This window comes from Hyperolius riggenbachi, chromosome 4, assembly GCF_040937935.1.
Source record: "Hyperolius riggenbachi isolate aHypRig1 chromosome 4, aHypRig1.pri, whole genome shotgun sequence".
Taxonomy (NCBI): Eukaryota; Metazoa; Chordata; class Amphibia; order Anura; family Hyperoliidae; genus Hyperolius; species Hyperolius riggenbachi.
This window is the reverse complement of record NC_090649.1, coordinates 136320063-136333965: the sequence shown is the minus strand read 5'-3', so window position 1 is coordinate 136333965 and position 13903 is coordinate 136320063.

Genomic DNA, 13903 nt, shown 5'->3' with positions numbered 1-13903 from the left:
TGTACATAAACTGTACCCAGGAACTCTAATCAGACACGCATTGGACTGTATGTTTGGAATGTCTATCTACTATACTGTCGTTATCAATATATATATATAATGTTAATATGGTTGGCAGTTTATAACCCTGTAGGTAGATTGAACACGAGATGATACTTATTGAAGTACTTTTTGATTCTATTGATATGTTGATGCATTCTAATGCAGTATTTCTTTTAGTTGATACTTACTTCCTGTTTGCGCTCCAGCGTGGGTTTCATGGCCGCTCCCCTCTGCTTCGCCTGTTGCCTCTAGGACTCACACCCATTTCCCTATTGCGCTCCAGCGTGGACTCGGCGTCTTCCTCTCCCCGCCTTCCCAGCCTCCTGCGGCGTCATTGGCCAGACGGAGCGCGTGATTCGCGTGCGTCACGCGATCACGTGATCTCCGCCTCCTCTCACTATAAAACTTGGCGTCTATCGCCATTACCACACACGAGTCCCCCTTGCTCTTGACAAAGCGGCGTTGCGGCCGCGGAACCGGTGGAGACATCCGCCGGGGGCTCCTTTATTGCTCTGCTGCCCTCTTTATTGCGCTGTCCGGATAAGTATATTGCAATCTTTACTGTGTCCACTTTTCAGTATGCAGTATCATGGTCACTTCATTGAGTATCACTATTCACTTTAGGATCTTTTTCTTCACTTTAATTGATCATATTGCATCTTATATATTGTATGCATCATATTGATGGTTGGTTTTTTACACTGTGTGTTCACTATTTGTACGACATTGTTATATCACTGTACTGTTTATGAGCCATATACTGAACCCGGGTTCAATCACTGTGAGCAGCTCTGTTTTGAGCACTCTACAGTGTTAATTGCTGATTATAATCAGCCATACTAATACATATCCAGGCGCATAAGTATTTCATAATATATATATATGTCTATAGTATATTGATTTGCACTTGCATTATGATTGTCATTGTATTGGGCAGCATGACTGATTTTAAGTGTTTTTAACATGTTTCTTTAGTGAGAATTAACTTTGTTATATAAATAAATTGATTGATTGAACTTCATTACTGTGTGGTGCTGGTTTAAAGGACTGGTTCTCTTGCTCTATTGTCTGATACATTTAGTCCTAGCACACGCAATGGATAGTGTTGCTGAGATAATTGCCCTAGGGACCACATAGCATCTCTATCTGCACCGAGACATGAAAGCAGCAATTTTTGATATAGTCTTGATATAGCCATGTGTTCATAGCATTTCATATGATGATAATGGTAGCCATCATGGTTGTGCAATGTGTACAGATCCAATCCGGACTCAATCAATAATGTGGGATTAATTCTCTAAATATTTTTGTTTATTTTCAGCAGTTTTACAACATATGTTGTAGACCAGCACAGCGCCTGAAACATTGTGTTGGTCTACAACATATGTTGTAAAACTGCTGAAAATAAACAAGAATATTTGGAGAATTGCTCCTACATGATTGGTCAAGTCCGGATTGGATCTGTACACATTGCACTGTAGTTTGTGAGGTTTGATGGGCCCTCATCCTGATCTGTGACTCCCAGCATGGAATGGACTATATTTGAGGCCTGCAGCTTAACCCTATTTGTCTGCGAGCCATACAGTCTTTCTATTTGTCTGTATCTTAAAGAATACATGAGGCAAATGTAAAAAAAAATCAGATTTACTTACTTGAGGCTTCCTCCAGCCCCTAGAAGGGGAGAACTTCAGGTGGGAAAAAGGAAGGTGAGTCGGCACTACAGCTCTCTCTGTGTGCAGGAGGGAGATGGCAGGGAACACAGCCTTCTTGCCCTTGGGTGTAGACAGCGTGCTCAGGCTTAAAGGTGGTGGGCAAGGCTCCCCTGGCCCAGCATCCACCACCACCGCACGGCCTTTGTACATGGTATGTCTACCTTTGATACACTGTATTGATATGATGTGTCACCACCCTTTGGAATGAATGGAAGTTTACAGCAAGTGCCGACTTATCCACTCTGTTCTTAACAGCCCCTAGAAGGGTATTCATCCCTTGCCACAGCTCGACTCTCAGGCAGTCCCCTCCATAGCGGCGGCTTCTGCACATGCGTTCCCATGGCTGGGAGCGTTCTGGACAGGCACACAAGTACTGCACCAGTATGGGGGCGCAACTGCGAGCATGGCGGCAAGTTTGCACATTCGCAGAAGCCGCTGACCCTGCGAAACTGGCTGAGAGCGGAGCTGCAGCGTGGGACACATATGCTTCTTGGGGCTGAAGGAAGCCCCAGGTAAGTAAATCTGATTTTTTTTTTAAGTTTGCCTCATGCATCCTTTAGAAACCTGGTCATATCAAATATTGATTTTATTTCTTTTTCAGAGACTGTGATATGGGATTGTTCAAATTTGCTGCCTGTCAATGGATTAATACAGGTGTGGAAAATGGGTAACAAACTCCTAATCTGTGCAGCTAATTAGTCCTGCAGATAGATGGGAACTTTCTAGACAACCCATACTCCATAAAGGGAGTACGGATTCCAGGACTGCAATGAAGTGTAATTTCAGATTATGTTAACCTTGGAAATTTGTAGCTGGCAGTAGTGTTGGGTGAACATCTAGATGTTCGGGTTCGGGCCGAACAGGCCGAACATGGCCGCGATGTTCGGGTGTTCGACCCGAACTCCGAACATAATGGAAGTCAATGGGGACCCGAACTTTTGTGGTTTGTAAAGCCTCCTTACATGCTACATACCCCAAATTTACAGGGTATGTGCACCTTGGGAGTGGGTACAAGAGGAAAAAAAAATTTAGCAAAAAGAGCTTATAGTTTTTGAGAAAATCGATTTTAAAGTTTCAAAGGGAAAACTGTCTTTTAAATGCGGGAAATGTCTGTTTTCTTTGCACAGGTAACATGCTTTTTGTCGGCATGCAGTCATAAATGTAATACATATAAGAGGTTCCAGGAAAAGGGACCGGTAATGCTAACCCAGCAGCAGCACACGTGATGGAACAGGAGGAGGGTGGCGCAGGAGGAGAAGGCCACGCTTTGAGACACAACAACCCAGGCCTTGCATGAGGACAAGAAGCGTGCGGATAGCATGCTTTGTACCACCATGCAGTCATAAATGTAATAAAGATAAGTGGTTCAATAAACAGGGACCACGCGGCAACGCTAACCCAGCAGCAGCACACGTGATGGAACAGGAGGAGGCGCAGGAGGAGAAGGCCACGCTTTGTGAGACACAACAACCCAGGCCTTGCATGAGGACAAAAAGCGTGCGGATAGCATGCTTTGTACCGCCATGTAGTCATAAATGTAATAAAGATAAGAGGTTCAATAAACAGGGACCACGCGGCAACGCTAACCCAGCAGCAGCAGCAGCAGCAGCACACGTGATGGAACAGGAGGAGGCGCAGGAGGAGAAGGCCACGCTTTGTGAGACACAACAACCCAGGCCTTGCATGAGGACAAAAAGCGTGCGGATAGCATGCTTTGTACCGCCATGTAGTCATAAATGTAATAAAGATAAGAGGTTCAATAAACAGGGACCACGCGGCAACGGTAACCCAGCAGCAGCAGCAGCAGCAGCAGCACACGTGATGGAACAGGAGGAGGCGCAGGAGGAGAAGGCCACGCTTTGTGAGACACAACAACCCAGGCCTTGCATGAGGACAAAAAGCGTGCGGATAGCATGCTTTGTACCGCCATGTAGTCATAAATGTAATAAAGATAAGAGGTTCCATAAACAGGGACCACGCGGCAACGGTAACCCAGCAGCAGCAGCAGCAGCAGCAGCACACGTGATGGAACAGGAGGAGGCGCAGGAGGAGAAGGCCACGCTTTGTGAGACACAACAACCCAGGCCTTGCATGAGGACAAAAAGCGTGCGGATAGCATGCTTTGTACCGCCATGTAGTCATAAATGTAATAAAGATAAGAGGTTCCATAAACAGGGACCGGCAACGGTAACCCAGCAGCAGCAGCAGCAGCAGCAGCAGCAGCACACGTGATGGAACAGGAGGAGGCGCAGGAGGAGAAGGCCACGCTTTGTGAGACACAACAACCCAGGCCTTGCATGAGGACAAAAAGCGTGCGGATATAGCAGCAATGCTTTTTGCCGCCATGCAGTCATAAATGTAATACAGATGAGAGGTTCAATAAACAGGGACCGGAAACGCTAAACCATCCCAGATGTTCATCGGTCATGTTACTTGGTTGGGGTCCAGGAGTGTTGCGTAGTCGTTTCCAATCCAGGATTGATTCATTTTAATTTGAGTCAGACGGTCTGCATTTTCTGTGGAGAGGCGGATACGCCGATCTGTGATGATGCCTCCGGCAGCACTGAAACAGCGTTCCGACATAACGCTGGCTGCCGGGCAAGCCAGCACCTCTATTGCGTACATTGCCAGTTCGTGCCAGGTGTCTAGCTTCATGCCCGGTTTCAGGTCCAGCAGTGCCAGCCACAAATCCGTCTGTTCCTTTATTCCCCTCCAAATTTCCTCCCCTGTGTGCTGCTTATCCCCAAGGCAGATCAGCTTCAGCAACGCTTGCTGACGCATGCCAACAGCTGTGCTGCACTGCTTCCACGATCCTACTGCTGCTGGTGCTGGGTTAGCATTTCCGGATGAGGTACAGCTTTGAGATGCGTTGGAGGAGAAGGAGTCAGAGAGGTAGGTGCTGCTGTTGTTATCCAGCTGTTTGCGGCGTGGGCAACACCCGCGCCGTAGCAGGTGAGGAATCGCTGCCAGGCTCCACAAGGTTCACCCAGTGCGCGGTAAGGGAGATGTATCGACCCTGGCCGAACGCACTCGTCCAGGTGTCAGTGGTGAGGTGAACCTTGCAGGCAACGGCATTCTTCAAGCTTCGGGTTATTTAGCTGACCACGTGCTCATGCAACTCAGGCACTGCAGAGCGCGCAAAGTGGTAGCGGCTGGGAACAACGTAACGTGGGATGGCCACTGACATCATGCCCTTGAAGCTGTTTGTCTCCACCACTCGATATGGCAGCATTTCGCAGGCCAGAAGCTTGGCTATGCTGGCTGGCTGTTACTGCCACGGCCCGGGGGTCATTTGCTGGCAATTTCCTCTTGTGCTCAAACATCTCAGAGACAGACAACTCAACCGTAGCGCTGCACACCGAAGGGCTGTTGGTTGTTGTGTTTGATGAACACTGGGAGACCTCAAGAGCACTAGTCCGGAAAGTGACAGTGTCAGCATCGTCTGATGTTTGTGAATGTTGTGAACCACGCAATGGCTGGGCTACTGCTGCTGCTGAGGCGGGTCTGGTGGTGAGTCTGGTGAACCCAAGGGAGGCAGTGTTGCTGGTGGTACCCTGTCCTGCCGCGTTTGCCCACAGAGTGGGATGTTTGGATAGAATGTGGCGGCTCATGCTGGTGGTGGAGAGGTTGTTAATACTTTTCCCCCTGCTCAGGCGGGTCTTGCACACCTTGCAAATCGCCATGGTAACATCCTCAGTGCAGTCTTCAAAGAAAGCCCAGACTTTAACTGGCTGAGGACTCGGACCTCGTGCGTGATGTGCTGGTGCTGCTTAACCCACTGCTGGACGCTTGAGAGGTCATCCAAGTAATTATCTGGTCCTGTTCTTTTGGATCTGTGAGGGTTGTTGTCCTGGACAACATGGGCAGTATTGAGTGGGTTTTCTTGGGTGCTCCCCTGTGGCCTGTACGTGAACCGTCAGGGGAAACACCTCTTCCCTTGCCCCTCCCTCTTTCACCGGATTTCTTCCTCATTTCACTTATCCTTAAAGTACACGCTGACTGGCAGCAGTACAGTGGCAGTACAGAAATGCTATACAGTGGTGGGTGAGCGGTGTACCACTATTGTCAGCAGTGACACAGAGCACAATGCTATACAGTGGCGGGTGAGCGGTGTACTACTGTTCCCAGCAGACACAGAGTGGAAGTAAACACAATGCTATATAGTGTGGCTGAGCCGTGTACACAGAGTGGCATTAAACACAATGCTATATAGTCTGCTATATAGTCACCCCGAACAGGGTGATGTTCTGCAGAACCCGAACAGTGGCAAACACTGTTCGCCCAACACTACTGGGAGGGAACGCAGATTTTAGTACCTAAACACACGATACAACATGTTTTCCGGGGTCGGACTCTGAGGCACATACAGATGGTCCCGATCATCATCCTCATCATACAACTCTTCTCCTGAGTCTGACCCACCCACCACCTCTGCCACCCCAACATCCCCAGACACAGACCCCTCATCGTCCTCAACATTAACTTGGGATGCTGGCCTGAGCCAGACCTCCTCCTCCACATCAGGCCCCATCATCTCCTCAATGGCAGCCCTCATTAATCGCTCTGGCGACGGACTGATGGACACAACGTTCTCCTCCGGGGAGGGCTGCTGCTGACCACTGGCTGCTGGGGTGGATGTTATAGCTTGCGTGGGGCGTTGGCTGTTGCTGTTGTTGGGAGTGCTGCTCACAGCGGAGGTCTCTGGGGAACTCATGTTGAGCTCATATAGTGGTTGACGGTGAGTGGAGTATTACTGATCCCAGCAATATACACACTGACTGGCAGAGTACGCAATGCTATATAGTGTGGCTGAGCGGTGTACACAGAGTGGCAGTAAACACAATGCTATATAGTCTGGCTGAGCGAGCGGTGTACTACTGTTCCCAGCAGAATCAGAGTGGCAGTAAACAATGGTATATAGTCTGGCTGAGCGGTGTACACAGAGTGTCAGTAAACAATGGTATATAGTCTGGCTGAGCGAGCGGTGTACTACTGTTCCCAGCAGAATCAGAGTGGCAGTAAACAATGGTATATAGTCTGGCTGAGCGGTGTACACAGAGTGTCAGTAAACAATGGTATATAGTCTGGCTGAGCGGTGTACACACAATGCTATATAGTCTGCTATATAGTGTCAGTAAACAATGGTATATAGTCTGGCTGAGCGAGCGGTGTACTACTGTTCCCAGCAGAATCAGAGTGGCAGTAAACAATGGTATATAGTCTGGCTGAGCGGTGTACACAGAGTGTCAGTAAACAATGGTATATAGTCTGGCTGAGCGAGCGGTGTACTACTGTTCCCAGCAGAATCAGAGTGGCAGTAAACAATGGTATATAGTCTGGCTGAGCGGTGTACACAGAGTGTCAGTAAACAATGGTATATAGTCTGGCTGAGCGAGCGGTGTACTACTGTTCCCAGCAGAATCAGAGTGGCAGTAAACAATGGTATATAGTCTGGCTGAGCGGTGTACACAGAGTGTCAGTAAACAATGGTATATAGTCTGGCTGAGCGGTGTACACACAATGCTATATAGTCTGCTATATAGTGTCAGTAAACAATGGTATATAGTCTGGCTGAGCGAGCGGTGTACTACTGTTCCCAGCAGAATCAGAGTGGCAGTAAACAATGGTATATAGTCTGGCTGAGCGGTGTACACAGAGTTTCAGTAAACAATGGTATATAGTCTGGCTGAGCGGTGTACACAGAGTGTCAGTAAACAATGGTATATAGTCTGGCTGAGCGGTGTACACAGAGTGGCAGTAAACACAATGCTATATAGTCTGGCTGAGCGAGCGGTGTACTACTGTTCCCAGCAGAATCAGAGTGGCAGTAAACAATGGTATATAGTCTGGCTGAGCGGTGTACACAGAGTGTCAGTAAACAATGGTATATAGTCTGGCTGAGCGGTGTACACAGAGTGTCAGTAAACAATGGTATATAGTCTGGCTGAGCGGTGTACACAGAGTGGCAGTAAACACAATGCTATATACTCTGGCTGAGCGAGCGGTGTACTACTGTTCCCAGCAGACACAGAACAGTGAACAGAATGCTATATAGTGTGGCTGAGCGAGCGGTGTACCACTATTCCCAGCAGACACAGAACAGTGAACAGAATGCTATATAGTGTGGCTGAGCGGGCGGTGTACCACTATTCCCAGCAGACACAGAACAGTGAACAGAATGCTATATAGTGTGGATGAGCGAGCGGTGTACCACTATTCCCAGCAGACACAGAACAGTAAACAGAATGCTATATAGTGTGGCTGAGCGAGCGGTGTACCACTATTCCCAGCAGACACAGAACAGTGAACAGAATGCTATATAGTGTGGCTGAGCGAGCGGTGTACCACTATTCCCAGCAGACACAGAACAGTGCACAGAATGCTATATAGTGTGGCTGAGCGAGCGGTGTACCACTATTCCCAGCAGACACAGAACAGTAAACAGAATGCTATATAGTGTGGCTGAGCGAGCGGTGTACCACTATTCCCAGCAGACACAGAACAGTAAACAGAATGCTATATAGTGTGGCTGAGCGAGCGGTGTACCACTATTCCAAGCAGACACAGAACAGTGAACAGAATGCTATATAGTGTGGCTGAGCGAGCGGTGTACCACTATTCCCAGCAGACACAGAGTGGCAGTAAACAGAATGCTATATAGTGTGGCTGAGCGAGGTACACAGAGTGGCAGTAAACAGAATGCTATATAGTGTGGCTGAGCAAGCGGTGTACTACTATTCCCAGCAGACACAGAGTGGCAGTAAACAGAATGCTATATAGTGTGGCTGAGCGAGGTACACAGAGTGGCAGTAAACAGAATGCTATATAGTGTGGCTGAGCAAGCGGTGTACTACTGTTCCCAGCAGTGACACAATGACAGGGGGGACCCTGGCTAGCGTGGCTGGAGCGCGAACTACCCTGCCTGCCTACCCAAAGCTAAACCCACAGACAAATGGCGGAGATATGACGTGGTTCGGGTATTTATTTACCCGAACCACGTGACCGTTCGGCCAATCAGAGCGCGTTCGGGTCCGAACCACGTGACCCGTTCGGCCAATCACAGCGCTAGCCGAACGTTCGGGGAACGTTCGGCCATGCGCTCTTAGTTCGGCCATATGGCCGAACGGTTTGGCCGAGCACCGTCAGGTGTTCGGCCGAACTCGAACATCACCCGAACAGGGTGATGTTCTGCAGAACCCGAACAGTGGCGAACACTGTTCGCCCAACACTAGCTGGCAGCAAACTGAAATGTAAAAGTAGTTAATAATGTTAATTGACAAAACATCTTGTACAGAACTGATACAGTTGTAGCTATTTTTATTGAAAATAGAGTTTTACTTTAAGTTCTCCTGATCTGCAGCCCTGGAGAACATTCACCAGTCATGCTCAGCAGGCTGCATCTAGTTGTGTGGTCACCTTTACGGAATTCACCCTGCTTTCAAATCATTTCCATTATACATAAACATAGTGATGATGGCCCCACCTTTATCGTGAGGTCAGCTGTGGGTATCATATTTTCAATTAGTTTAGCTGGCCGCACCCTATATAAGAAGGGGAATACACTAGCTAATTTTATGTACATTTCTGTGCCAATAAGCACATCAGATCCGAATAACAGTAACCGGAACACTTCCTGTGAGACTCAGGACATGTGACTTTTAGTCTGGCTGTAGTGTGGATGGAATGAAATAATTGCTGTCATCAGATCCCTGCTTGATGTCCCACACACATTACATGCATGGCGGTACCACGCATATGGTCTGTGAGACTCGTTATGTTTATAAATCCCTCATTCCATTTTCCTTTGTGTTTAGTATTTTATACTAATGGTGGCCACTAATGAGCCAATCATTTTCATCCAATCTTACCATTTCTATGTAATATAAGGTAACTACCTGAAGTATCCATTCAGTATATTCACTCAATTTACCCTTATACTACATAGATTTGGTAAGATTGGATGAAAAAGATTGGATCATTAGTGGCCACCTTTAGACTGATCAACCAAAACATTAAAACCACCTGCTCGGCAAGGTTTCCCTTTTTATGCCAAAACAGCTTTGACCCATCAAAGGGTGGACTCTACGAGACCTCAGAAGGTGTGCTGTGAATATTTGCAGGGCCAATACTAGACTTTTTGCCGCCTGAAACAATATATTATGAAGATGCCCCCACCCGATGTGTGTGTGCAAAGCTGGACTGAGAAAGAGATACTCATTGGGCTGTGCATTGCAAGCACTGGCACTATGTTTACCTCCCCCTGCTTCCTCCAAGACAGCATATCCTCCCTGGTGGCCCACAGCATCTGATTCCCAGGAAGTCGGGTATGTGCTGCACTGGCACCCTATCAATCACCCGCTCTCAGCGGATTAGCGATGGGATCACCAACCACATGTGAAGTCCGGCATCCTCTCTGACTACAGCAGTGCCTCATGTGACCCAGCAGCACACAACAGGTCACATGAGGAACCACAGTAGCCATAGATACAGGATGCTGGATGGGCGGATGGAGATCCCATTGCTGGAGTGGTGAGAGTACCATGCAAGTGGTGCCACGCATCTAGCGAGGGGGAGATGGGAAGTGAGAGGAGGGGGACATTTAGGGAGGGGAGCCACCTCTTGCTGCCTTCTAATTGTTGCCACCCTGAAGCATGTGATTCACATTTCTTCATGGAAAAGCTGCCCCTGGGTATTTGGCACCAAGACGATAGCGGCAGGTCCTTCAATTTCTGCACGATGTGAGATGGAACATTCATGGATCAGACTTTTTTTCCCAGCACACCCAGCAGATTCATTATTGCACTGAGATCTGTGGAATCTGGGTCCATATTTGATAGATTTCTTTTTCTAATTTTCCAATTAAAAAGGCTAAATGAGTAGCAATAGCAGTGAGTAAGACGTGTCCGTTTGTATTTTGGATATAAAGAGTGATGAGATAGGCAGGTTTTTGTTTTTTTTAAGGGACAATTAATGGGCCAAGTATATACTTTTGTTAATATCTATGCGCCTAATGAATCACATGCTACATTTTTTAGATTGGTGATTGAACAACTTGAGGGGTTCAGGGAGGGATGTTTGTTTTTTGGAGGAGATTGTAATTGGGTCTCTGAGCCTAAAATGGATGTGTCATCTGGTTCTAGGAGTATTACGGCAGTAGCTAATAAATCTATCAAAAAGATTTTTCAGAATGCTCATCTTGTAGACGTATGGAGAGCACTTTTCCCTTCCGTGAAGGATTACATAGGATAGATATTCTGTTTTTGGATCAATATTTTTTGGATAGAGTAAAAGGAGCAGGTATAGGGAATATAACTATCTGAGATCATGCTCCTGTGTGGTTCGACTTGGATTTAGGAGTTAGAAATAGACGTGATTGGCATTGGAGACTCAATTGCAATCTTCTAGATGATATAGAAGTTAAAGATAAGATTAAAAAAAATTAGTGGAATATTTTGAGGATAACGAATTGGATGGTATTGACAAGTGCATAGTATGGTCAGCTCATAAGGCGGTGGTGATGGGGGGTCTTTATATCCTTGGAAGACAAAAAAAGAAAGAGTATAATGGTAAAATTACAGAATTATTATTAGAAATAGGAAAAATTGGAATCAGAACAAGGGTTCATTAGATCAGAAAGCAGTAGATAATTTGAACAGGGCAAAAATCAAATTGTCAGAATTATTAGAGAGTAGACTGAGGGGAAAAAATAGAATTTATTCTGCTAAATGGTTTGAAAATGCAAATAAAAGGGGAAGGTGGTTGGAAGGGGCATTAAAAGGACAAAGGAAAAGTGCATATATTCCTAGGATTAAGAAGAATGGGGGGGGGGGGGGGTTTGAGCTGCAGGCACACAAAATAGCGAATGTTTTTAAGGAGTATTATTCTTCACTGTATGGACTTCCGAAAAATGGATCCAGGGATTTTGATAAAGGGATGTGGAAATATCTAGAGGAATCTGGGATGGTGAAAATATCACAGGAAAATAGAGATATAATGAAAAAAGAGATTAGTGAAGAGGAGGTGTTAGCTATGGTAAAAGCCATGAAGATGGGTAAGTCACCGGGTCCTGATGGTTTCATAAAACAATATTTTTCCATTTTCAGTGATGTGTTAGTGCCACTTACGTGTAGATTCTTTAATTCCCTCAAAGAGGGTAGATAAATGCCTAAAGATGTGTTAGAGGCCCAAATAACAGTTATTCATAAGAGTGGAAATGACCCAGATTTGTGTCAAAGTTACAGGCCTATATCATTACTGAATTATCGTTACTGAATTTTTGCAAACATTTTAGTGGAGAGAATTAAGCAATGGCTGGGATTAGTAGTTAAAGGAGATCAGGTTGGGTTTTTGTGCCTGGGAGAGAAGGGAGGGATAATGTGGCAAGGGCGATGGCATTGTTTAAGTGGTCCTTAATGAAGGAAGTTCCTATGATGGTGTTGTCGACGGATGCGGAGAAGGCATTCGACAGGGTAAATTGGGACTTTATTATGTCTACTTTAAGATTTATAGGATTGGGAGAGAACATGTTAAATTGGGTGGGTGTGCTGTATTCTAGTCCAACTGCAAGGGTTAGAGCGAATGGTGCCCTGTCGGATGCCTTCTCCTTGTCGAATGGAACGAGACAGGGGTGTCCTATGTCACCGGTTATTTTTATTTTGACCTTGGAAGTTGTTTTGTGTACTGTAAGGAGGTCTGGAAATATCCATGGAGTTAGAGTTGGAGATGAGGAACATAAGATATCGGCTTTTGCGGATGATATCTTGTTTTATATTTAGGAATCTCTGGTGTCTTTGCCGAATTTGGTTAAGGAAATTGAGAGATATGTTTTTTTTTTCAAATTTCAAGATTAATATGACTAAGTCTGAAGCACTGACACCAGGAGTTGTGAAGTTGGTAGAAAGTAATTTTTCATTTCTTTTTAGGAAAGAGGCTATTAAATATTTGGGAATAATGTTACCAAGTGATCTATCGAGGCTGTACTCCCTAAATTATCTTCCATTATTAAGTATAATTAAAAAAGATCTGGAGGGATGGAATGGTAGGGGTTTTTCATGGTTTGGGTGAATAGATATTATTAAAATGAATATTTTGCCTAGGGTGGTGTTCTGTATGTCCATGATTCCAATTTGTGTGCCTGCAGTTTTTTTAGGTCTTTTAAGTCAATACTTATTAGGTTTGTTTGGCAGAACAAGCCTTCAAGATTAGCGTATAAGATCTTGGTACGTCCTAAAGAAAAGGGGGGGGGGGGATAAGGGCTTCCGGATTTGAAACTTTATTATAGAGCTTGTGTAATGGTAAGACTTTTCGATTGGACATATGGGGGTAGAGGTAAGAAATGGGTAGAGATTGAAAAGAAATTGGTTGGATTGGATTTGGCAAAAGTTTTTTGGCTCCAGGGGTGGCTTAGAGATCTACTAAGATGGACACCCTCTTGGATTAAAAATGTATTTAAGGTGTGGGATGTTGTTAATAAAAAGGGGGGTTGGTCTTTGGGAATTTCCTTAATGACTCCGTTGGGGGGATTCTCCTTTTTTCTGCCAGGGAAAGAAAGGGGTTTTTTTTGGATCATGGGGTGAGAGGGGAGATGTAATGTTAAGAGATATTATGAATAATGGAGAAATTAAAAATTTGATTCGTTTGCATGAGGAATATGGGCAATTTCCATTTGATTTTTGGAGACATACTCAATTAAAACACTTGTTGGCAGAGAAGGGGAGAGATCTTTCCATTAGTACTGAATTATTAGAGTTTGAGAAATTGTTTATGAAGGAGGCTCCTCCCATGCATCTGATATAATTTTATATAAAGAGTTGAACAAGATGAGGGAGGGAGAATTTCCTAAACATTTGAGTAGATGGGAGGAGGACGCTGGAATCTCTTTAGATGATGGGTTGAAAGGGAAAATATGTATTTGGCTCATGCTACATCAGTTAGCTCTAGAATTAGGGAAATTAATTTAAAATTATTGACAAGATGGTATAGAACACCGGATAGGTTGGCTAAAATGTTTCCGGAGGTGAGTGATGGATGTTGGAGAGGGTGTGGAGCAAAAGTGTCTTTAATGCATTTAGTGTGGGAGTGTCCAGTAATATCAGGTTTTTGGAAGAGTGTGTTGGACTTCATTAAGGAATTATGGGAAGATTGTGGAT